The 25,466-nt window shown below is 41.9% G+C and overlaps 1 long non-coding RNA gene across 3 annotated transcripts in view; it reads right to left on the bottom strand.

Annotated features, from left to right (window-relative positions):
* The window catches only part of LOC140225441 (uncharacterized), a 244,780-nt gene that overhangs the window by 117,682 nt on the left and 101,632 nt on the right, over positions 1–25,466 (bottom strand). For all 3 annotated transcript variants that reach the window (XR_011900539.1, XR_011900540.1, XR_011900538.1), the window contains one exon: positions 22,004–22,036. This is a non-coding gene — a long non-coding RNA (uncharacterized lncRNA). The remainder of the gene's footprint in view (positions 1–22,003; positions 22,037–25,466) is intronic.

The following is a 25,466-nucleotide window of genomic DNA, read 5'->3' as shown; positions in this document are numbered from 1 at the left end:
TGTAACAGTCACAGAAGCTTCCGTTATGTGGACAGAGTACTCTGTTCCCACGACCGAAGTTCTGTACTTACAACAGAAAAATTCTGTAAGTGTAACAAAAAAACTCCAGGAGCCCTGTGAACAGAAGATTCTGTCGTCAGCACCATCTATTTTTTTCTGTGTAGTATAGGGGGAAAAATTCTAATGTTTGCACTTTGAAATCTTACTTAGGAAGCGATTCACAGGGCGCGGCGGGAAATTCAAAAACGAACTACTGCTCAAGATACAGTACTGCCGTGCTAAGGAAAAACACTGTATGACTATTCAAAAATACTTATACCGCGCCCCTGCGGCTGGCGGGAAAACTTGAAAATGCCGGTGTTTAGGGAGATTTTTGTCAAATCTTGGGGACCTAAGCAAGAAAATTGGGGACTTTCGGGGATATCGGGGACACCCTTCCAAAATCGGGAATAATCGGGGACAGTGGGGAATTTTGGGAACCGGTAGACACCCTGTTAATGGGACTGCATTTTGCAACTAGGAACTATAAATTCCGTCCGGTTTAAAAGCAACGTACGTGTCATTAGTTTCCCTACGCTTATAAGTGTTTTTTCAGATGAGCCAGAATGTAAACCTCCAAATTGCAAAATGCAGTCCAATTCATACTTTACCTAAAGAGAGAGACTCATTGAATAAAACCTCCAGCGTTTATTGTTGAGGGTAAACGGAACCGATTCTCAATCATTCTTACGATTTCCAAAGAGACGCATTTTGATAATTTTGAAAATCGAGGGATTTGTCCGATGTTACTTTCCGCTTGAACTTAATAAAGCGCATTCTCTCGTATTTTTCTTGCCCTGCATGTCTGTCTCCTCAGTAAAAGGGTAGTGCTGTCAATTCAATTACTCAACCAGAGAACTTTTGTCGCGTAACTCACAGAGCAAGAAAGCAAGCTCCTTGCGGATTATTGCTCTTTTTACTTAGCGTAAGCCGCTGAAGCATAGAATATAAAGCGACAATCATCCACTCCGCAATTTTTACGACTTACGTCAATAATCCTACGGCATCGTCTCTGGGATATTGTTTCCGCCTTTAAGTTTGAGAGAAAGCTCGAGCCACTGCTTCCCAGCACTGCCGTGCTGAGGAAAAACGCCGTATGAACATGGGAGAGTTGCCAAACTTCCTTCGGTAAAATGTTTATTTTTTAGGGAAGCTATGAATATTTTTCCGTGGAATTTTTAGAGACTTTAGGTGAAAATGTGAACAAAATGATATGAAAATCGGAAAAAAATAATTCAGGGTGTCTAGTTTTTTTTTTTTTCATTTTGGAAAATCCTGATTTTTGACTGCTAAATCCTGATTTCATAATTTTTCAAAATTCTGATCCAATAATCTTGAGTTTTTGCGGAGAAAAATTAAAATCTCTGCATAAGCGTATACGAAAGCATACAAAAATCCGATCGGACAGCCGAATTTTCTCAAATTCTGATTTTACGACCGATTTTTCTTCAAATCGTGATGAAATCGAGATTAAATCCTGATTGACCTCAAATTCTGATAGAATCGGGGAAATCGGGAAAATTCTGATGCTGGACACCCTGAATATTGACAAATTTTTCTGAGAGATCGTGATTTACCAAAGGAAATTTGGCAACGCCTGAAGGTTCATACGGCGTTCTTCACTGAAAAAAAAATTGGCCTCCGGCCAATTTATGCGCGGCGCAAGCGCCGCGTGCCGGCGCTCGGCGCCGGCATGTGGGGGGGCTTCGCCCCCATCATGGTGCGAGAATCGCACAACAATTTCTCGCTTTTGCCGGCGCTCCGCGCCGGCCTACACACTTTTACTGGAATATTTAGAAAAATACTGCCAATTTTACAAAATCATAAAGTTTGATTGGAATTTTGATCGCAGGATAATAGTTATGAAATTTTTATTCAAACCACTGAACTTTATTGTAAATGTCTTCGCGATATGTGATGAATTCATATATTCGGACTCGACTTGTTGATTTTATGAGGCATCTTCAATTAAATATGTAATTGATTAACAAAGTCTCCTGTCAAGGACGGCGATCCGTAAAAATCTTAGCTTTTCTACGATTCATTAGGATCCATTAGATTCATTGACATCATACTTCAGATACGATTTTATATTATAATCTCTCCTTAAGCACGGTCAAAAGCCATCAAATATCTACTTTAATGGGTAGAATGACTATTCGATGTTTAAATAGTCTTAAAACTAAACGGTTTTCGCTTAGCATCTCCCAAATTTTAAATTTGGCGGGCGAATCTACCTGCTGGAAGGTTCACCACACGCCCGCCGAGAGCGCCATCTCCTTACCGCGTATCCCCGTAATTCAAAGCGAAAACAATAGAGAGCGCTAGGAGAGCGCCATCTCCTTGCTGCTGTCGACAAACGTCGGGTTATAACACAATTATAACCTCCTTTATTAACAAGCATTAAATCAGTCATATTTGTGCCGAATTATTATATTATATTTGTGCTTAGTACCTCGTAAAAAGGAACCGCAAAAGATGGAATCTGCCGGGATTGTAAATTCATTAACAACAAACATATTAGTTTTTAATAAAGATCTAAGTGTCAGTTCTTGGCGTTAGCTTGATGATTCATTCATAGTACCTTTGTAATGTGAGTATGTACCTAATTAGTTGTCTAATTTTGCTTTGTGTATACCTACGGAGTAATTTTGGAAATAGTATATGATGCATTATATAATGCATTTGAATTCCTAGGTTTCACCTGACTCAAAGCGTTTGCTGCTATTATCTAGAAGCGTTCCGACTCATTTATCAGAGAATTGAGCGTCTCCTATCGGCCCCTCTGCAATTATGAGATTAGTCCAAGAATCCTTTAGGAACTTAAATTAATGACTCAGATGGTGCTTTTGAGCCAACTTTAAAAGAATTAAAGGCATTTTTTTCAAAATCTACAGTCCATGAGCTCTCCGTGTGACCGAAGTGCTCTCCTCGCTATATGACGCGTAACCCTTCAATTTTTAGTTTAGTCCAAAGACCTCATAGGAACTTACATTATTGAACCAGGTGGTGCTCTTATGCCAACTTTCGAAGAAATGAAAGGCATTTTTTTTCAAATTTATAGTCTTTGAAAATGAGTTGTTTGTCTAATGTCGTGGAGCAAAGTGCCCCACTTTTGGGCCTCGTAATCCCTTGAATTTTGAGTTTAGTCCAAAGATCTTTTAGGATCTTAAATTAATGACCCAGGTGATGTGCTTGATGCCCAATTTTAAAGAATTAAAGGCATTTTTTAAAATTTACAGTCCCTCAAAATGAGCTTTCCGTGTGATTTTGCTAAAAATGGACAATTGAGCGTAGCCCCCCCAAATTTTAGCGTACCTCAAAATCGTTGGACGTGCATAAGGAGACCATAGATATGGTGTCCTGTGCCAATTTTGAATGAAATCGAACAGATAGATTCTGAGATATCGCTGTAGACAGATTTGGGGGACGCCACACGGACGGACACACATTTTTTCAAGTATGGTTATTTTTACTCCTGGGACCTTAAAACGTCTAGAAATGATGAAATTTCAACTTTTTTTTTTTTTTTTTTCTTGGAGGATGACAATACTTCCTCTCTACCCTATGGGAGCGAGAAAGTAAAAATCTCGGTGTATTTACTAAGAAAAGGGTAAAATCACCAAGAATTCAGGGTTCTATTTGATCCCAGTTTTTTCTTGGTAAAATTACCATTTATGGAATTGGTAGTTCTACCGAGAAATCTCGGTAAAATTTTTGAATTTTCTTGGTAATTTTGCTGGACCTTGGTAAAAACGCCAATATTTTTTATCGACTGTGGTAGAGTTACCGAGATAAAATGGCAAAACTACCGGGAAAACCCATAAAACCCACCTACCCATAAAAGTGGTATTCTTACCTGAAAAAACAGTAAAAATACCGGTTTTTAGGTAAGCTAACCAGTCAGTCTTGGTAAAATTACAAATAATTGGTAAAAAAAGTGAGATGGTAAAGGTACCAACGGACCTTGGTAAAAACGCCGAGAATTTTTTTCAGCGTTCCTCAGCACGGCAGAGCACAGAGAACGTAGTGCCGCACGAAATTCAAGACAGTTACAATATCAATCCTACTGATAAGTTTCAAAAGTTGGCAACGTGGATCCATTATGAGAATCCTGACCCAATTTGAAACAATGGGAATAGTCAACTTTTTCCTCTTTTACAGCGGGCAAAAGTTCTTGCGGCGCCTTTATGCCTATCTGTTTGTTTTAGGTCGTAACAATAATAAACAAATCTTTTTTTCTCTCCGTCCCGAGTGTTTCCCTTAATTCTGAAGTACAGGCGCCATCGTCCCTTGATCGTCTGTGCCAAAAACTTTGTTTCAACTTTGAAAACCGAAATGCGTGCTTATTATCCTCACTCTCTGTCCACAACACAAAAAACTTCTTTTTTAAAAATTGGTCGTAAAAAAACTATTTGCTTATTTCTACAGAAATGTAACCTATGTTTAGAGGGATTATCGAGGGCTCTGGCACTCTCTACTCAAAAATGTTTCTCAAAAATTATTTGCTGTCAATTTTGGGACTTTTATTTTTGACCAGCCGCCAAGAACTATTGTCCAACTTATGAGCCCTCATTTCCTCGCTCACAATGCACAGATGATCTGCGGATCCACTGCTCTTTTCATTTTCCTTCAGTATATACTTGTTCATAAAATGAAATTTTAGGATGATAAAATTTCTGGATTAGCCCATACGTAAACATTTTCAGGCCAAGAAACTTCAGTTTTGAAATGTCAGGCTTGAATTGTATGGACTTGTCTCCTTGCAAAAGTTTTTTTTTTCGTTCTTTCTTTTAAATTGAAAATTCTTGCAGTCAAAGTAACCTGGAATTTTGAGTATTTTGGTTTTGCAGTGTTATAATTGTTGATCAGTGTACCTACTCTTGGAGTTTAAATAAGTACCACTGGATAGTTCGAGTTCATAGGTTGGCTGCCCTTGGAGTTCCTTTATACTGAGTGTCAAGACAACACCCCCTCATGGAGTCACAAACGGGAATAAAGATTACACAAATTGAACGGTCTTCGTAATCTGTGATTACGAAAACTCATTCTCAAATTCCTTCCTCCGTTCCTGCTCTCATTCCGTTTGCTTCTTGTTCCGTAACTCCTCGGTCCATTCCAGATTAAATTCTTTGCAATTGGTGAAAATGTAATCTTTATTCTCGTTTGTGACACCGTGGAGGCCTAAAATATGGGAACCAATCAGAAATGGATTCACATTGTCTTCATTCTCAGTATAAAAGGACTCTAGCTGCCCTTAGCTACATGACCTGGTCAAACCTACCCTCCAGATTTTCGAGTTGTCCATACTCTCTTTATAAAGGTACTCTATAGTCACCGATATCCTTCAATCTGAAATCGACTAATTTTACTTGAAATTTGGCAACGCTGTTTCACAGCTTTCGAAAATGCTGGTGGTGACGGCGGTTAGGTTCCCACGTAAGAGATTCAGGGCTCCGTTCAAGTGGCCATTTCAACCACTCCGCTCGACCGAGGCTCCGCGCGGTGCGGTCAAAGTGACTCACAAAATTCAGTGCAATCGATTTTTCGCGACGGGCTCTCAGCGTGAGAGGAGCTGTCAACGTGAAATTCATCCTTAAACATATCCCGAAGCACGTCGCTACATTCATGGGATGAAGTATCGTGCCGAGAAAGTGAGAAAAAAACGAGGATAGTTTAAAAAATATGGCGTGAGACATGACTCTATTAAACGCGAACGCTAGAAGCGCCTTCACTTATTTTGCTGCGACACGTCTCACACAGAAGGCGGTATAGTCGCATCTTCTATTACGGTGTATCATGGTACAAAGAGATAGAAGAGATAGAATAATATTATTTGATTTAATATTCAAGTGCTTATTTAATTCTTAATTAATTATTAGGAGACAAATCCGCACGGAATTCCACAAAAAAAAGGAAAAAGAAAAATTGGTCGACAAGAAACGACGCTTTGGGTCAAAATGTTAAGTCGAGAAAATTTTTTTTCAGCGTAGGTCCAAATTGAGACCTATTCGAAATTGGTCCTGTAGAGGTCCTCCTGTTAAAATAGTCGCAAATTGGACGCCAATTGAGCTTCACCGAAAAAAAAGTGAAGTTGATTCAACATTCTGGCGATCCCTGGTAAAAATTGGCAGTAGAATCTGTGTTCCAAAATACCATAGACCTACAGTCGGCTGTAAGGTTTCCAATAGCTTCTATAGCCGGCAACACAATTTCTTATAGCCTTTTATAGCCGATGGCGAATAAGCAACAGCCTGGCGATAAAGTGTGTGCTAAACGTTACTAATTACGGATGCTAGGACTACGTGAGTTTTTGGACTACCGCTCTCTTTTTGGGCCGCAGTATCTTGATTTAATTTTCGAGGAAAGCTCCGTACTTTTGAAGGATGCCTGCCATTTCTAATATGTTGGAGCGCCTTCAATTTCGTATGATACGGTGCAATACCTCTGGTGTGAAATAATTGCTTCAAGCGCCGCAGTACGCTGCGGCGCGGCGGGCAGCCAGCGCTGAATGCACAGTGGCGCCTACAAACCTAACAGGGATACTTCACGCATTGCGCAATGCGTGAAGTATCCCTGTTAGGTTTGTAGGCGCCAGTGCGCCGCCGCTCCGCTTTGTGTTGGGCTCTAGTATTTAATCTCGCGGAGTCAGCGTTTTTCAATTCATGACTTTAAAATGTTTGCACACTCTGTATGTATTATTCTCATTTTAACTGATGAAAAAAAAATATGTAGTAAAGGAAAATATAATGTGCGTTTTGTAAATATTAAGGTGATTCCGTAGAAACTTACGGATTTACAAAGCACAAGAATTTCTACACAATTTCTTATAGCCTTTTATCGCCGATGGCGAAAAAACAACAGCCAGGCGATAAAGTGTAAAGCCCGGCGATAGGAACTTTAGCCCGGCCGTATAATTTTTTATCGCTTCGTGTAGCCCGGCCGTATGATTTTTTCCACTTTCTACAGCATGCTATATGATTTTCTATCGCCCTCTTTTTTTTGGTAATTAGTGCCATTTTTTGGATTGGGCCGATTTTAGCATTGCACAAGTTCTCGCACACCTTTTTTTACATCCAGAATGTTCAATCAACCTCACTTTTTTTTCGGTGTTGGTTCAGTCTTCGTGTGCGAGTCGTGTTTTTACGTGAAATTTTGGTTGGGAAACACGAGCCAGAATACTTACAGTCGCATCTTGTCCAGTGGCCCATTGAAGAACGCAGGAAACAGAACGCGCGGACTTCTCGCGCTCCACCATTCGTTCCCGGCAACGTTATTTCTGCCGGTGTCAGATGACACTGAGAGACGCTGGCGAACTGACATGTGACTCCCTCCGCGTCGCGGGAAGGAATTCCGCCGCCGAAATTGCCTCGCTAAACGGGCCCCTTTGAGAGGGCACAGGGTTCCCGGCCCCGTCTCGGCCACTTCAAAACGCTTTTGTGACTCAATTAGCCAAGAGCCCTCCGGCGATCGTTCAAAGGGGCCTGATTAAAATCGCGGGGATAGTGTTTTGGATTCGATCCTCTGGCTCACGTGACAGATTTGCACGCTACACTCGCCATTCTCTCGGTGTAATGGGAATCGAAACGTGCCTCTCAAAAATTCCAATGTCTGAGTTCAAACGTAAGTGGTGTGAGACTCTGTTGTAAAGCCCAAGAAAATATGGTCGTTTTTCTATGAGCCCTAAGGATAAGTCTATTGGACGCTACGCAGAGACAATAAATAAAATTGGCGTAAAAAAATTTAATAATTAAATTAAATTATTATTTAAATTTCCAGCGGCTGACAAATCAGTGCAGTTTCAAAAGAGGTGCGGGAACGGTGAAAACCGACTGTAAATAAACAGGGGAAAATTAGGTAGATTTAAAGTGATTTTTTCCTATTATTTATTAAAAAAACAGTAATGCAAACTGAGCGTGAAAAATACTAAACTTAAAGGGAATAACAAGTTGAAAAATGCTGCATCCGTAAGTTAAACTAATCTCACCGAACACGGCGCGGTCAGCGCGACACGCGTATTAGCGCCTACAAGACTGAAGAAATACTTCACGCATTGCGCCAAACACCATGTGATCGGCGCGAGCTGCGGCGCGCCTACAAGACCGGAGAAATACTTCACGCATTGCACGTTCGCTACGGTGCGCACTTAAATCTTCGAAAATGATGTGCCGGACAATTAATAAAATTGGCGTAAAAAAATTTAATAATTAAATTAAATTATTAACATTAAAATTATATTTTTTATTGTAGAAGTTTCATAACTTTTCTTTAAAACGACAAATGCAGCTGTAAATCTCCAGCGAGCTGATTGATGAAATTGATAGACAAAGCCATAGACAAAGGATAAAACAGGCATATAGACGGATCCTATTGGTGAAAGCGGATGGTTGCAATGGACACAGGAGGTAAGTAATAGACCAACTAACGGCGACCCATGAAAGACGCTATAGTTAGTCTATCATGTACCCCCTTAGCCTGTTAGAAGTTCAACCACTTAAAATTATTACTAGTTCAACCAATCGGATAGCTCCATACCCCCTACGTCTTCTTTGTCTAGAGCTTTGTCCATCAATGTCAACATTCGGTCCTGTGATGCATTTTCTTCTGATATGCAGGTGCAGGAGTCCACCATTCGATCTGAGTCTCTCAGCATGAGATTAATCTATAATACTCGTAGAGAAGTCAGTAATTTTTTGGTAACCCTCAGATAAATCACTTTGACAATATCCGGTCAAAGGACTCCCTTTTGAAATTCCATCGCCTGACCCTTAGCCTCTCCTCTTCCTTATCATTCGCAACAGACCATGCTCCGCGTATCTCATACAAAGGGTGCGCAAAATTCTGCCATTTCCAGCTCTCATCTAGCAGCCGCGCCACGACTTTCTCTACCGTGATAGCGAAGTGCCTTTCCGTATGAGCCATGATTAGCACATGCTTTTATGTGTCTCGAGGTTCATCCTAGCATGCACTTACTATTTTCTTCACTATGATGGAAGCTCTGTGATCCCGTTCTATCGTAACGAGAATCAGGAATGTCTGAGTGTCTCGGGCCTGCTCAAAGGGACCTTTCCAGGAATTCGTCGCTGACAAAAGGCGCTTTTGACCGGACAACGCCGGTCCTTGACGATGCTTTAATGGCATGCAAACTCGGGGTTGTGACTTTGGTGAAATTTCTAGATTCCCAAAGTTTTACCTTCACTTGGCTTTCCCGGGAAGACAATCTTTGACTGCGTGACTGCGAGATTCTTTAACTACGTGTTGGTGCGGTTTTTGCCGGACAAAAGGGGGCTTACATCCTAATCATAGGAAGAAAAGTAGACGGAGAAGAAAGAGAGGATGAAGTCGGCCATAATTTCCTGTTTCACTTGAAACAGCTTTTGTTCAAGATTCTGCGGGCATGATCATAGCTCCCGATTCTCCTGCCATTACCAGAAAGTTTTCCGACGCAGTGACTTTCATTTAAAAAAATAGAGCACTCATAACCTTTGCAGAACTTTCAAAATTTGTTGGGAAAAAAGTTTTTAACTGCAATGCCGTGAATATCCGCACTTTCATTATACGCATCTCCTACTGTGTGAACTGAAATGCTCATGCTCTGGATTCGTAGAGAAACCCCGCGACTGAGTCCGCCAAAATTCTCTCGATTTTCGTAAAGAATCAAAGATCCAGCGGATCCAGCAATTTGGCAACACCGAATTTCCTCCATTTAAACCTATGGAAACGTATTGATTCTTGGAGGGGCCAGGTGCTCCGACAAGATTCGATTATTTAGCAAAGGGTTACATGGAGGAAATCCGGTGTTGCCAAATTGCTGGATCCGCCTCTGCAGCAAAGTTACAACGGAGCCGATCTCACCATGCAACATTGACATTCTAAAAATTGTTCAATTTACCGAGATTTTCTAAATGTTGTGCTGAGATATAGCCACGTATACACACGCAAATGATGCCAAATTCACCTCCAATAAAATGTATATTTTTATCAAAAGTTACTTTTCTTTCAAGTTTTTACATGCTTCCCACTGAATTAAAAATGAAATTCTAGAAAATATTAAAATAAGAATGGTCTCAAATGCTCATAAATTCCTTATTTTATCACATGAGATATGGCAACATCTCAAGGCTCATAGGACGTTCTTCCTTAGCACGGCAGTTTCCTTCTCTCACTTTTACGAGCATCCCGATTTTTCATTGCCCTTGTTATTCTCACACGTTTGCCGTATCTAGCATAAAACTAGCGAAAGCTTATTTTAGTCATTACATATAAGCATTTCTTCCGTAATGTTGTAACCCCGCTTGCAATCTTGCGGATGCGCGATTAAAGCCCCAGGTTTAATTACTCCTTTGGCGCAGTCAAAAGCCTCTTACTCATTCCAAGGAGGTCATAAGTTTCCTCCCTCCCAAAAGTCACGTGGAACGTAAAGAGTTACTACTTTTCGTGGACCTAAATGTCATCGGAAACGGAGTTTTGAAGCTTAACCACACTATAAAATGGATCAGTTTTTTGTAGAAACGACGTAGCAGCTATACAATGCAGCCAAATTGTGTGGCACTTTACTTTATTTTAAACCTTATGACATGCAGGTCAAACTGGAATTTCCACCTAAAAAAATCTACCAAGTCCTACTCTAAGAGACTCCATAAAATCCATAAAGTCACTGAGTATGTCACAAACTGGGCTCTCCTCTCCTCCTCGCAACCAATCAGTGCCATCAGGGCCCGCTTTTCGATACTTTTACATAATCAGATACTGGTGAAAATACCAGTCTGCCGTTGTTTACGAATTTCTAGCGGCTGACAAATCAGCGCAGTTTCAAAAGAGGTGCGGGAATAGTGATAACCGATTGTAGATGAACAGGGGAAAATTAGGTAGATTTAAATTGATTTTTTCCAATTATTTTGAGGAAACAGTTATGCAAACTAAGCGTGAAAATTACTGAACTTAAGGGTAATAACAAGTTGAAAAACGCTGCCTCCGTAAGTTGAACTAATCTCACCGAACACAGCGCGGTCAGCGCGACACGCGTATTAGCGCCTACGAGACTGGAGAAATACTTCACGCATTGCGCCAAACACCATGCGATCGGCGCGAGCCGCGAAGCGCCTACAAGACCGGAGAAATACTTCACGCATTGCGCGTTTGCTACGGTGCGCACTTAAATCTTCGAAAATCATGTGCCAGACTGTCACGCCGGACCTACCACGGTGTACACCATTTCCGACCAGTGCACATTGCGAGCATGCAGTCCTAAGATCGTAGAGATTTTGCACCCCTGAATGGTACCCTACTCAATTCTATCATTGCTGTCGGAGTTTGTCCATAGTTTCTGATCGAGGTAGTGTCTCTCCGGGCAAACCTGACTGTCAGCCATCAAGAAAAACTGCCTGCGCTCTCTCAAAATGCCTCAAAAATCTCAAAATGTCGTCACAGATGTAAAATGGGTATGTTGCACGGATAAGATACAACCAAAAATATTACTCTTTACAGCTAAAATCGCAAAAAAAAAACTCAGGGCTGAAATCCGTACGGCAAGTTACTTAAGTCTGAAGTCCATTCCTTAGTGCACAATTTCCGTGGTTTGTAACACGCTTTTTCCAATAGAGAAGTACGCCGAGAAAAATTTCAACTCAAAAGTTTGGTTACTACGTGAAGTAAAACACAAAACAACTCCAGCTCTCGGTTGATAATGTCAAGAGAAAATGCCAGCTAGTTGTCTTGAAGGAATTTAATAAAAAACGAGCGGTGAATACTAGCGTAGCAATCGGAAGAATGCATTTATCTGTAATTATATTGTATTTTGCTGTAAACGGTCCCGAAATCAACACAAAATTGGTGTTGGTGCATTTTCAGAACAGAAACTTGCGAGTCTTTTCTTCTGATGGTTTTGTTTGCAATTCAATGTAGTATATCTAAAAAGTTCCCGTATGGGGGACCGTTGTCACAGGTTTAGCAATCCTGCGGACCCCAGCTGGTAGCCCCTGCCTCAAAGGGGGCAGTGGAGATGGTCACCGGCCTCTGGGCGTATGAACCATTTTACCGTATGGGGGACTGTTGTCACAGGTTTAGCAATCCTGCGGACCCCAGCTGGTAGCCCCTGCCTCAAAGGGGGCAGTGGAGATGGTCACCGGCCTCTGGGCGTATGAACCACCTGCTAGAAGGGCAGACAGGGCTCTGAGCTGAAGTGAAAGCAACCTGTCTAGGAGAGGCAACTCCGAAATCAAACCCTGGTCCTCCAGGTTGGGGGTTGAGTCATCGGGCTAACTCCCCGGTACTTGTTAAAAGTTTTACTGTTAAACGACCTAACAATACAAGCCTCGGTACCACTAGAACTAAACGGACACGTCGACAAAAATTGAGAAAACGGACAATGGTATTTGGGACGTGGAATGTCCAAGGCATTTCAAATAAGTTACCGGAAGTGATATCGGAGATTCAGAAACTTGGAGTGGATGTCGCTGTTCTTACTGAGACCAAGAAAAAAGGGCACGGGTCAGAGAATTACGGTGACTATGATCTATTCTACAGCGGCGTAGCCAAAGATCAGCGTGCTCAGCAAGGAGTAGCAATACTTTTGCGGAGAAGCCTACGTAAGTTCGTGGGCACTTGGGAGGCCGTCAACCAGCGCATTATCAAAATGAACCTTAACCTGTACGGACATAAGATCACGCTGCTCGGAGTATACGGTGTAAATGATGATGCCACTGTCGCATGTAAGGACCAATTCTTCGAAGATCTGAATGATGAAATACTGAACGTTGGTGCTGGCAGGGAAGCCATTCTTATGGGTGATTTGAACAGCAGAACGGGACGACGAGTAAACTGTAAAGTTGTTGGACCGTTTGGGGAGGATGCTGTTAATGATAACGGTGATCGGCTCATCTCAATTTGTTCTCAAACTGAGATGAGAATTTTGAATGGCTTTTTTCAACACAAAGACATCCATAAGTATACCTGGGTCCAGCCAACGCGAGGATTGAAATCCATCATCGATTATGTAATTGTAAAGCACACTACTAAGTTGAAATTGCAGCAAGTTAGAGTGTGCAGGGGCCTCTCTTGCGGCAGTGATCATCATTTCCTCCGAGCAGATATAGCGTTTCCCGTTAAAGGGATTAAAGATAAAGAGCCAATGCCTGAGCAACAGCAGAGTCAGGGAACGCAAAATCATGAAGTATGGTATAACATCGAAACTTTGGAGCACCCTAGTGTCAAGGCTCTGTATCGGAAACGCTTAGATGAGAAGCTGGGGGATGGACTCTCGGGTACCACGGAAGAGCAATATCAGTTCATCAAAGATTGTATCCACTCTGCAGCGAAAGAAGCCCTAGGTGTTCACAAAACCAGTAATAAATACCAGCATCCTTACTGGTGGGATGAAGAAATTGAAGACGAGATAAATCTTAAGAGGCAAAAACACCTTATATTTCTGTCGTCTAAAAAGACTGAAGATAAAGTTGCTTACAGGAAAGCTCAGTCTAAAGTTAGGAGCCTCATAACACGGAAGAAGAATGAAGCTTGGGAAAGCAACTGTTCTAGAATTAACACCTACCTAGGGGGGAGAAAAAGTGCTGAGAGCTGGAAGTTAATTAAAGGTTTACGTAGAGACATGAAGCGCGACATCGTTTCTCCGATATCACTTAAAAAACTGGAGGATCATTTTAAAGATCTTTTGACGGAAAGGCGCCCAGAGTTTCGAGACAACAGCACGGACAACGGAAGAATGAACAACTTGGAGATCCACACTTGTGACATAATTAAAGCGGTTAAAGAGCTAATTAATGACAAAGCACCGGGTCCTGGTGGGATTCCTGTCGAGTTGGTCAAGTACGGGACTGCCAAGCTCTTTGAGTGCCTCAGAAAACTGATGCAACAATGCATCAGGGGTGACGAGGTACCAAGGGAGTGGAAGGAGTCTTGGATCAAGGCCATCTACAAAAAGAAGGGAAGGAAGGACGACTGTAACAACTATCGGGGGCTCTCAGTGACCGGGACAATAAGCAAAGTGTACGGGAAGATACTGAAAGCGAAGATCGAGGACGAATGGCAGGATCACGAAGCAGAGGAGCAGGCTGGTTTTAGAGCTGGCAGGTCTACGATAGATCACCTCTTTGTTATTGTCCAGGTCATTGAGAAGAAAATGGCCGTAGCTCAGGAACTGCATTTAATTTTTGTGGATCTCCAGAAGGCGTATGACAGCGTGCCGTTGGTGAAACTTTGGGAGGCCTTGGAAAAATCGAATTTTAACGGGGGGTTGATTGACGCTGTTAAGCGATTTTATAAAGGGAGTTTTACCAAAGTTAAGTGCCATGGGGGGTTGTCAGCGGGATTTTATGTGACTAAGGGTTTAAAACAGGGATGTTGTTTGTCGCCAACATTATTTAAAATTTATCTCGAGTGCGTGCTAAAAGAATGGAAAAAGAAATGCTCCGGTATGGGTGTCCCCTTGGGTGATCTCGAAACTCTGTTTACTCTGTGCTTTGCTGATGACCAGGTGGTGGTTGCTCAAGATCAAGATGACGCGGAATACATGATGCGCAAGCTAGTAGAAGAGTATCGGAAGTGGGGTCTGGAAGTCAGCATATCCAAATCTGAGAAGATGACTTTTGGCGGTGATCAGCAAAGCATTGAGTTGGAGGATGGGCAGCAGATCAAAGGCTGCGAGCACTTTAAGTACTTGGGAGTGCGGTTGACCCAGGATGGAAGGACGGATCAAGCTATCAGGGAAAGGAACACCTTAGCAAGGAAGGCTATAGCGATGTTAAATGGAATCCTCTGGGATCAGCGGATTTCCAAAGATAACAAGAGGAGGATATACAACGCTGTAGTCAAAAGTATATTAACATACGGATGTGAAGTTTGGCAGCTGAAGAAACGGACACAGGATATGCTAAGAGCAACGGAGATGGATTTCTGGAGAAGGTCAGCAGGAATTTCTAGGAGAGATCGGGTCCGTAATGATAGAGTGCGTCAGATAATGGAAGTCGAAAATGACATCGTGTTCGACGTCATGACCAAACAACTTGTTTGGTATGGTCATGTCAATAGGATGACGGAAGAGAGGCTGCCAAAAAAGATGCTTGATTGGGTTCCTCCTGGGAGGAGACGTAGGGGACGCCCAGTGAGAGGTTGGCGACAGGGGGTGTTAAATGAGATAAGAGATTGTCAACTCCCTGATGACCTGTGGGAAGACCGAGCTTTGTGGCGATTAGGCGTCGCACAGCGCCAAAGAGCGCTATAAAAGCGACATATATATATATATATATATATATCTAAAAAGTCCATTATTTTTCATTAAGAAAAATGTTTTATCAGTTGGCATTCGGTGACATGCAAATTCTCACACGTAGTGTTGGTCTGTTGGTTCTTGAACGTTGGTAAAATTTGCCCATTTGAATATAAGGACTGAATTTTTTCAAAACTAACTGCATGTGGAACTAAAATTTCTGGATCATCCATAAAATCGTCTATCTAAGTAATGAGACAAACATTGCTTCTGCAATAAGTCAGAACAAATAGTAGTATCATATTTCAAAATGTAGTCCGTATGTAAAATGATCAATATTTATCGATTTACAGCCAGGGCAGTCCGTCTCACTAAGGATCGATTATTTATAATGGAGTTAAATGGAAGAAAAACAGTATTGCCAAGTTGACAGAGTCGCTCCTGCTCTGGTGGCTTATTCCGTTGATTCGATAGTTTTGGCAACAGCGTTCAAACATATTTAAGGAGATAATGCGAGCATGAAGACAGATGTGCACCTGGAGATTTGCGCGAAATTTTTCACGGTTGAAAGTGCTGTACATTTCGTGGCCCCTCTGACGTAAGGGCTCGTCTCTATTCCCACATGAGCCCTAGAAAGCATGAAGGTATATGGGGACCAGGGTTCACGTGGAAATTAATGTACGCCCTTACGTTAGAGTACCGTACATTTTTCCGTTCTCCTTACACAGCTGCGCACCGTCGGCCGCGAGATATCGATAAGTCGCTCGATATATACAATGTGGATTATACCAATCCGATGTATCGATCCTCGACCTATCGCTGTGGGAGGTCTCCAGACGCGAGTCTCTAATGCCGTAATTAATGTGTTGATTTTGGACGTGCGCTATATTACGGTTTGCTTTCTGCCCCATGTAAATTACGTCCGCGAGGATGAGTTACTCTGTCAACACGACAGCGGTGATAAAAATAAAGTGTCCTGCGAGGATAATTCCGACGCCATTTTATCCCGTCATGCTTTCAGGGAATCCTGGAAAGTCTCAACTATGACGAGAAGCCTCGCTCCGGATTAGGCATCTGGGAAATAGTAGATGGTATAAAACTTGCGAAAAAGATACCCGGTAGGGGCGAGTAAGGGGTTGTTCAAGTTCCTCTGCCGCACTCAGGGGGTAGGGGGTTTTGAGCCAGCATTATGCTGCGTTACCAGGGGTGGAGGAAAGGTTCAGCCCAGCGTTACGGAACAAATCCGAGCTAGGGGGAGGGGGGGGGGGGGTCAAGCCCAGCGTTACGTAACAAATCCAAGCCGGGGGGGGGGAGGAATTTTGAAAAAAAAACGTGCAAAAAATTGAAAATCCCACCCTTCCCGAATAAATCTTTTTGCCGCGTGACCTAGCCGACGCAACGCGAAATCTCGCCAAAAAGAACCCCAAATTTTTTTCAAAATATTTTTTCAGCGTTTTCTTTAATTTTTTGAAAATGGTGCGTTATAAAGGAGGAAGGGGGGTCAAAAATTGGGAAAAGTGCCTCACGTAATACTCGAACGGGCTCTAATTGAAAGTCTAACCTAATTTGCAGTAGACTGTCTCTTATTCGACTTACTAAGACGGTGCGAGCGTGGAACAGCAAAAATGTCGGAACCATGAAAAAAGACTACACAACATTGTCATTAATTTTAATTACCTGCGATGATTTTTTTTTCAGAATTTTTAGGCCATGTACATTTCGGGTTTTGGCCCGTCTCCAGTCTGTTGGTTAGGCTAACACTGACAAATGAGCAAATGATATAGTCATGTCATTTTTGTTTATGTTTATAACCGGAAAACATAACATTGGACAATTTTCGATTAAATTTGTCAAACGTAGCCGTTTAATTGAAAAAAGAACAAAAAACCACACATATACTCAATTTTTGCCCAAAAAACCGCTCTCCGTCGTGTCCAGAAGTACGGTAATCTATCTCTATAAAAAAAGTTCAAGAGACTAACCGATTTACTGACCCTCGCTACAGAGAGGTTCTCGTTATAACCAGCGGCGAGGCGTGAATGATCGATTATCGATATTTCTCCATTTGAAGCTACGGTAAGAAATCGATCATTAAGGTGTTCGCTGCGAACACTCTGTTAATCGATCCTTTACCATAGGTTTAAATGGCAAATCAATCGATATATCGCAAAGCAAGCCCCGCCACTGGTCATACCGGTAGTCGATCCTAAGTAACAAAAAATCTCCGCCAACTGTTAAAGGCTCTCCTAGCGTGATATTTCAATTGATTCAAAGCTTTCTTTTTTTTTTAAAGACGCGGAGCACTTGAAGAAGCGTATTATAAACCACGCAGATTGCACTTTATGGAATGGATTTCAGACATTTTTGACGTGCCTACCGTGATTTTCTTCCGATTTTGCCTTCAAAGAGTAATATATCCGAATGTATCTCATGCGAGCAATAGACCCACTTTACATCCCTGACAACATTTCGAGATCCCTGAACCCACTCCGGCCCAAAGCGGATTCCAGAGACCCGAACGAGGCGACTCCAGATAAAAGCAGCCGTGCCCCGCGGTGAAATCTGCCGTGGTAAGGAAGAACGCCGTATGAGTCTTCAGACGTTGCCAAGTTTCCTTCGATAAAAACCGAATTTACTGGTAAAATTGAGAATATTTTTCCCCCAAAAATTTCAGACAATTTTGTACGCCATTCAATCTAAAATATCTGAAAATTTCAAAGAAGAGTATGCATGAATGTTGTCCAAAACACGTGTTTTATCAGGGGAAATTTGGCAACTCTCGAATTCTCATACGGCGTTCTTACGTAGCACGGCAGAAATGTCATCAGGCCCGAGACCTGTGGCCGTCAGCGTCGACGTCGACGGGACGTCACCCGCCGATCCGCGCGCGCCATTGTTCGCAGGACGCTGCGACTGACGGATGACTGATGCCGACAGGCCTACAGCCCGGGCCCCGGCAAGACGCGAGAGGTAAAATAATCCGGAAAATATTAAACACCACCCTCCCACTCAGTCAACTATGATACCCCACCCCCACCCCCGGGGGATTCGTTTTTCTGCCCCCACCCACCCCCCATCCCTGTACCCCGCCCGATCGGAATTACAAATCGGTGCTGGGGTATTATTCAAACCTGCTTTCAGATAATTAGGCTGAGCTGCGTGACGTCGTCGCGGAAGTACGGCGATCCTTCAAACTCGGGCGAGGTTGTCGGGTTGTGCGGATCGATACGCGAATATGAGGGGATCTCCGCGGGTTGATTGGTGGAATGGAGATGTTGCATGTGTGAGGGATTTGCGATTTGACTGTTGATTCTTATGTAAAAGTTTGCGGGAAACACGATGTGCCACTGGTTTTCTCTGAAATCAACTCCCTAGCTCAAAAAAAGCACTCAAAGTGAGGCCAAAATGGAGGGGATATCCCACGCTATCCTGAGAGTCCACCTCTACATCAAGACAAACTCTCCATGCAAAGATAGGGAGCAAATACATTGACAGGGCTGCCACTTCATTTGGGGACTCCAAAACTGAAAACACGGCAACCCTGCTATTTGCTCCTTATCTTTGCATGGAGAGTTTGTTTTGATGTAGAGGTGGACTTTCAAGGGGGGGGGATATCCCATCCATTTTGGCCTTAACTTGAGAGCTTTTTTTGAGCTTGGGAGATGATTTCAGAGAAAACCAGTGGCACCATCGTATTTCTCGCGAACTTTTACATAAGAAACAACAGTCAAATCGCAAATCCCTCACACATGTAACATCTCCATTCATGATAGACAAAGCTATGGACAAAGTAGACATAGCGACACTTGGACATAGAGAACCTGTATAGGGAGAGTATGGATAACTCGAAATATGTAGCTCTTAGGGCCCAAAAATTAGGTAACCTTTGAAAACGAAAAATGTCACTGTCAATCTATGAACTTCAATATCAAACGAAAATGGACACGAAAATTCATAAGTAAGCATTTTTTCCGCAAATATTAGTAATTTTATGCAAAAACCAAGTCAAATTCGTGCACTCAAAAAAAAAACTACGGCCCTGTGACCCGGTTGCTCTGGACACTGGTGATCCCGGCGTTAACGCGCTGTGCGCCAGCTAGTACTGGACCCAGTGGCCGGTGTCCCGTGGACCCCGCGCGGCCTTCATGGCCGTAAGACCGGTTAGGAGCCGAGCGTAAGTTACGGGTTTCAGGATCGGAGCCAACCGCTTCCACGGCCGTTGGCAGTGAGGTGAGATTCAGTTTTCGGAAAATGGCGTCACCATCAGATTAAAATTGAGACGGCTACGTGTATATTCGCAGAAAATTATAATATTTTACGTCAATGTTATTCAGTGCGTGAATTTAAAGTTGCCGCCAGCCTTGAACATATTCGGGAGCGATCGCAGCCACCACTCAGCGTTGTTTATTGAGGTTAGAATCTAGTAAATTGCTTGTCATTGTTGGTCATTGCTCATTACGTGTGTTCGTTTTTCGTTTAATTTTGGAGGTTTTCGATATATTTTCTTGATTCTGTGCGGTGCACGATTGATTCTAAAGTTCTGTGTGATAACGCTTGTCAAATACTTTCGGAAATGCGACGAGAGTTAAGTGAAAATTGTCAGTTTTACCTACACACTGAGCTCATATCCTCTCCTCCTGTAAGTTCGTTTGCAATTCACTTATTTTCCCCCTACTAAGGGAAAGAACTTAAATTCAAGAAAAGCAATCAATTACCTGCCACGCATCTTCCCACAGAGTAAATTACCGCCACACTAAAATACTGATAATGTAGACACAAGAATGTCTATTTACCGATTGCAACTTCATTGTGCCACCTTTGTTTGCTCATAAGATTGGGTTGATTTTTTATTCCATTTCAATCTAATCTCTGGCTTATACTTAAATGTTTTCAATTGAGAGTAGGTAGTATTTCACTCTCCGACATCCAACACCTCCCTTCTCTGTTGCCAAAATAGCTGTCCGCCAGCGGAAGCTATAAGCCAATCTTGCCTGCGTTGATTATCCGATAAGAGCCAGTGCAAACATTGTTGCTGTGAATATCTCTCTGATTCCATATCCCAATTCTAGGGAGCTCAGTGTACTGTAATAGTGGTAAAATTTTGTGTGAATCGCGCTTCAGTTTGCTGAAGGGAAGATCTACAATTTTAACAAGTGTGACAATTTTCGGTGGTATATTTCTTCGCTAATATTTTGTGGAAATTGTATCCGGTAGTTATTGCGGAGAGTTATATCTTGAAGTTTTGTCAACTTTTACTACTGAATTTACACTTTGAAATATTCTCAACCTCATTTTCAAGATTCTGAAGCTTTTCTAGTCGTAAGGAGTAAAAATCTGTAAGTACCTAGACCTACGCCTGTGCTTTTCCTTTGTTAATCATTTGGGTGATTTCCTACTTTGCATTCGTATTTTTTATTGAGGGATGAACCAGGTTTTGTTTTTGACAAATGCTGAATTCTCATTGAGTGAAAGTAATTACATTTATTGAGAACGGGCTGCCAAGTGATAAAAATGATTTTTCAATTTACATTTTTCGCTGCAATGAGTTTTAGCAATTTATCATACCTTGGACAGTCTGTTCTACATTTAAAATAGGTAGCATGAATTTTTGATCTATCTACATTTTTTCCTTCCAGTGCTTCCCCAGTGCTTTATTTATTTCTACGAAGGCTTGCAACATTAAAGTTAGGTTTTTGAAAATTTCTCTTGATATCTCTACACGATGAATAAGCTAACATTCATATGCTGATTTTCTTTCTCAATAAGCATCATCTCTTCTCTAAGATTCATCTCTTTTCTCAAATTGACTTGCTGAACTATCAGCCAAGGAGTTCAAATCTCTCTTGATATCTGAAACATGATCAACAAGCTAACGTTCATATGCTCTTTTTCTTTCTTAGACATTGAATTATCCATCACTTTCCTGAAACTAAATTGTTATGAACTATCAACAAAGAAATATATACCTATTTTAAAAAGAAGGAAAGAAAAAAAATCTTGTTCAGAAATTGACACAAGATAATTCACTCAATGTTTAAAACTTTGCTGGAAAGTTTTTCTTTTCTAAGTATGTACTTTAATGGTGAATTTTCAGCTGTAGTTCCGAAAAAATCCACCACGTCGCGGACAGCGGCGGCGCGCAGAGCTCCGGCCGTCCAGCCCGTAAGTAGCGCCTAGAGCGCAAGCTGCCTATGCCGCTCGAGGCCGCGACTTACGGTTTTCATGTCCGTAGGACTCCGCATCGTCCCCGCACGTAGCAATCCGGCCGTCAGGCGCGTAGGCGAACGGTAGTGCCATATAGCCCATCCAGTCCGTGCTCCAGGTCCGCTGCTTATGGCCTCCACGGCCGGAGCTTTTTTTGAGTGTGCTTTACGAACGACAGTTCCCAACAATTGTGATTATAAATCACTCTGGATAATTTGAATTCATTGATTGCCTACCCTTTTGGGGTCTAAGAGCTCCATCACCTAACCTCAAAATTTTCGGCACGTCCATACTCTCCCTATATAGGTACTCTACATGGACAATTGGACATGGAGCGATCAGAGACACGGTTGAAATGGGTGGTTCTTACACTGCCGTGCTGAGGAAGAGTGCCGTATGAAAATTCGAGGGTTGCCAAATTTCCTTCAATAAAATGTTCACTTTTGAGGGAAGTTGTGAATATTTTTCCTTGAAATTTTCAGGAGCTTTAGGTGACATTGCAAGCAACTAAAATAGTGGATACCAAAGGGAACGTACCTTAGTTAAAAAGATGAATTTTGCGCAATCAATCTGGAAAAAATAAACATGAGAATTAGTATGGATTCTGAACACGTCGAAACGAGAATATAATAACACGAGAATTCTTTGTTAATTTACTCATAAAACATTAAATTTCGTTAATTTTGTCTCTTTAGTTATGGAGAACGCAACATTTTATCTTTTGGCCTTGCCGCATCCCTTCATAAAATGTCCCTGCCGCTTCTTCAGGGGGTACCGAATCCAAAACTTGTTTGAGTAACCTCTCCTCCGACATTCTTTCCACTAGAATCCATTTATACTGAGAGTTAAGACAACGTGAATCCTTTCCTGATCGGTTCCCGTATTTTAGGCCTCCACAGTGTCACAAACGGGAATAAAGATTACATTTTCACCGATTGCAAAGATCTCGGCTATCCAAATTATAAATGCTCTGCCCTGGAACATCAAACAACAACTCCGCGATGATGAAGTAAAGAAATTCTTCAATTTACTTCGAAATCTCCTCTTAACCAAGGCATTTTATGATCGAAACGAATTTCTGACTTCAGCTGTGGAATAATATTCTACCAACCACCACTTAATTTAACATTTTACAATTGTAATTTATATTTTTAATTATTGTATATTGTAATTCCTAGCGTTTTTTGACTTTGCCATAGCTCCGATTGGACTGCATTTTGCAATTTGGACCTAAAAATTCCGGCCCGGTTTAAAAACAACATACGTGCCATTAGTTTCCCTATGCACATAAAGTTTTTTCAGATGAGCCAGAATTTATGGGTCCAAATTGCAAAATGCAGTCAAATTATGGGGCTTTCATGTCCGTAAATATAATGAATAAATAAATAAATAATCTAGAATGGACCAGGGAATAATGGGTCACCAAGGAATAAACGGAATGAGAGCAGGAACGGAGGAAGGAATTTGAGAATGAGCCGATCAGAGATTACGAAAAACTATCAATTTGTGTAATCTTTATTCCCGTTTGTGACTCCATGAGGGGGGTTGTCTAAAAGCGTCCAGCCCACTTACAAACTGGGGCTCTCAAACTGGCACCAATTCTTCTATTTCTCAGCCATTTCTGCACGGAATCCCTTGAAAATTTCAAGACCTGATCCGTGATGTATCTCGAACACATCGGTTGCCTCCAAAGACCGTCAGGCCGACGATCTTTGAAAGGCAACAGCCAACAGTTCCATCGATGAGCCTCTTTGAAGCTCTTAGTTTAGAGGTCTGCTGGACGCTTAACTCTCAGCATAAAGGGACTCTACTTTATACAAGTGTATTTTTTTTCTTTTTTTTTTTCAAATGTATTTATTTTAAACGTATGCTTAGCAGTCGTTGCTACCAGGGCGCGAATAATGACAATTTATTATCATGAAACACCGCGGCTCGGCTAGCGCGAAACTGCAGTGGCAATAAATCCGAGCCGCGTCAAAATACCGGGCCCCATTCGAACGCACCGGCGTGCATGACCAGGATAACGTGAGAGCGGTAAGGTGGCAAGGGGGGGGGGGTCGGAGTCCCTATCCCAACCCCAAGCAAATAGGGTCACTCATGCATGCGGCTCCGATAGACCGGGGATCAGGGGCGATCTTAACCCCCCGCGCCCCTCCGCCGGCAGGGATAAATCCGCGGTATCCCTGTTTCTCGGTGATATCCCTCATTAAATGCCGTTTTGAGTCGGTAGTTTATGGTGACTCCTTTTCGAGCGCGGTTCCCGTCGCACGGTGGAACGGGCCATCGTGGAATGTCGGATGTATATTGGGACGTATTTCTATCGAACAGAACTATGTGCAGGTGAGAAATATGGGGGGGGGGGGCTCTAGAAAGGTGGAAAAAAAACAATTTAAAAGTGGGCGTGATTCCTTTTGAAGAATTGGAAAAGCGGGATTTTAAATTGAACAATTAATCGCAGCTTTACCACGTAATATATAAAAAACAACTTGGGTCATATTTTCAAAATCTGAATAGAATGGGCTCATCTAGAGACAATTGCCCGTCGGTAGCCGCAACAATCATGAAAATCGGCCCGGTAGAACGCTGGAACTAAGCGTTACCAGATATGTAAATATAGGAGGTCTCGAAGCTTTTAGTATAGATAGTATAGATGACACAAAAATCACGATGCGAGTTGTAGCGGGGAAGTCTGAAATACATTCCCAACTTCAGTTTTAGGACATTTCGTCAACGATTTTTCGTCTGCGCACCTGTTTTTTCTGGTAGTTTACGTCCACGCGATACTGTGCAACACCTCTGGCGTGAAGTAGTTTCTTGAAGCGCCGCGCCATGGCGGGCGAGGGCGATCAGCGTGACACGCGCATTGGCGCCTACAAACCTAACAGGGATACTTCACGCATTGCGCAATGCGTGAAGTATCCATGTTAGGTTTGTAGGAGTTAGTGCGCGTGCCGCTCCGTTCTACGTATGGCTCGAATATTTAAACTCGCGGAGTCAACGTTTCTCAATTCATGATTTTGAAATGTTTACACACTCTGCATGGATTATTCTCATTTAAATTGATGGGAAAAGATATGTATGAAAGGAAAATATGATGTGTGTTTTATGAATACTAAGGTAGTATCGTATCAAACTTTATGATCTCCTAAGAACGGTAATTTTTTCTTTTATACTTTGTGCTTTTACTGTGCTACAGCGTGGTATACGCGCAACCAAACTCTCAAAATTTGACGTATTTGACTCTAAAAGATCGATGTAGAAATGTGTTAAAACCAAAGATTGTGTGCTTCTTAGTTTTCCCCGTTTTATTCATTTTTATATAGTTCCTTTCAACACAACTACGACTAATTGAGATTAATATAGATGCCATCGCTTGGAAAAGGTTTTACAAATATTTGCCAGATTTTAAAAATTTAAATGTTTTTAAAATGAGGTAATATTTTCATCAAGAAGAAGAAGCAGAAGAAGAAAGAGAAAAAAGATATATAAGGTATATTTTGTGTTAAACATTTTAAGGATAGAAATAAAACCAAGTATTCACCAATGACAGTTTGAGAAGATGAATCACAGATCTACTCCCCTACAATCAACAGAAATGCAAACCCACTTACATGCGATGAACCCAATGTTACTACCACAATTCTGAAACTCTTCACCTCTCATAATTTAAAAATTTTCGTACATACTTTCATTTTCAAAATTATCTGTAAAGACGTTAATAGCCTGAGACGCTGAATGTCTTAAAATTATACTAACAACTCAAAAGAAGAAAGTAAAATTGCATTCAAAAAGCGAGTTACCATAACAACGCTTCCCTCTCTCTCAATCTTCTCATTTTTCGATATTGTCAACATAATTTTACATACGGACTAAAATATAACGCTTGAACCAAGTCACTGTTGCTTATTTTACGAGTGGACGTAACCTACTGGACAAAACAGGCGCGCGGACGGAAATCGTTGACGGAATGTCCTGAAACCTCTAATTTCACAATCCTCGA

Source organism: Bemisia tabaci, chromosome 9 (genome assembly GCF_918797505.1).
Source record: "Bemisia tabaci chromosome 9, PGI_BMITA_v3".
NCBI classification, from domain to species: Eukaryota; Metazoa; Arthropoda; class Insecta; order Hemiptera; family Aleyrodidae; genus Bemisia; species Bemisia tabaci.
Note: the sequence above shows the minus strand (reverse complement) of the source record. Positions and strands in the feature narration are given on the sequence as shown.